Source organism: Vidua macroura, chromosome 28, assembly GCF_024509145.1.
Source record: "Vidua macroura isolate BioBank_ID:100142 chromosome 28, ASM2450914v1, whole genome shotgun sequence".
NCBI lineage: Eukaryota > Metazoa > Chordata > Aves > Passeriformes > Viduidae > Vidua > Vidua macroura.
In genome coordinates this window covers 2,570,024-2,571,615 of record NC_071598.1, presented here as the reverse complement: position 1 = coordinate 2,571,615, position 1,592 = coordinate 2,570,024, and positions in this window count along the sequence as shown.

Genomic DNA, 1,592 nt, shown 5'->3' with positions numbered 1-1,592 from the left:
AACCTACTCTATGATAATTTCCATTGCAATATAAACAATAAAAGATGAGTGTTCGTGCAGCCTGGGCAGAATTTAGAGCTACACTGGGTACAAACCTTCAGCTTCTCTTGCTGCTTCTGTGCTGGGTGTTAAATCAGCTGCCACTGGTATAATTCTCCTGCAGAAAGAGGCTCTTCCTCCTCCCTTCATATAATTTGACCCCCGGGCATCAGAGCTTTCTCCTCTGCAGCTCTTGCCCATCAATGCATCTCTTTTCCCCTTCAACTCATTCACACTCTCTTCTAAACTCAGCTGGAAGCATCTCTTTTCCCCCTTGCCCATGACTCTTAATTTCTCTCTCCCTTGGCAGTTATTTAACTCATTAACTGAATTAATTTTAACCCTAAAGCACTTTGGGTGAATAGATTTTAAGAAAGATCTGATGTGAAATAAAGTCTTGGGGGCCTTTTTTGGCACTGTAGGTGCACAAAGGAGCCTCAGTGTGCCTGAGAAGCAGACCCTTATTTCCCAATTTCTACATGGAGTTGAATCTCAGAGCAACTCCCAGATTCCATTTAATGACAAAGTGCCTCTTTGATTGATAAAAGTCCCATGCCTCTGATGCAGACTAAATAGCCAAGCATCCTGAACAGTGGAAAAATTATTCTTGGATCTGTATGAAATGAGGTTTGCCATCATTTTCCCACACTTGCTCCTTAGAAAAATTCCTTTTCATTTTAAAATGCTGTTTTATTAGGAAATATTAAAAGCAGAGGAGACTCCAACACGGTGGTTTTGCCTTTTGCTCTGAGAGGTGGCTGTTTGGCAGGGAAAAACCCCAGAAAGTCAACACAGAAATAACATGGAAGTTGCCCTACAGATTATTTATTTTGCTTAGGTGCACCAGTGGCTTTGAAAAGCAGTTTAGTTTCTCTTTCAGGTCAATAACACTTTTGTTCACCAAAATTGCACTGGAGACAAGAATCTGCCAACAGGAGGTATTGATTGGAGGCTGCCAGCACCCAAAAAGGAGCATTTTCAGCTGGCTGGGCAGAAGTGGTTTCTGAGGCTCCAATTTTCCACATAAATGCTGGGATGAGAAGGAAGGGAGCCTGCAGGAGTGTGATGGGAAGGAAAGGGAATTAAGGCTGCTCAGCACCGTTTCCGTAGACATTCCACATCTCCATGGACGGGAACACAGCTCCTGAGGTGCAGCGCTGCGGCGCTACCGAGGCCCTTGGAGCGTCCGGCACTGACCAGCCCGAAGCTCAGTGCTGCCTCAGAAGCTGACAGAGCAGGCAGGATGGGTCTTTGTGGGATCTCGGGCAAAATGGGCTCACAGGCACAGAAGCAGGGTACAGAGCTAAAGGGGGCCCAGGGACAAAGAAAGGCTGCACGCTGAGGGCACAGGGTTTAATATGGGACAGTGAGGGTGGAGCTGAGGGTCAGGGTCCAATGGATAAGGGGGAAAAGGGTGCAAAGGAGGGGTTAAAGGTCAGGTCAGCCAGTAGGGAACAGGGGCAGAGGAATGCAGCAAACTGGGGCCAGTGGAGAGACAGAGAGAGGAGAACATTCTAGGGACTAACCAAAGATGGGCTATAGGGCTTGAACTA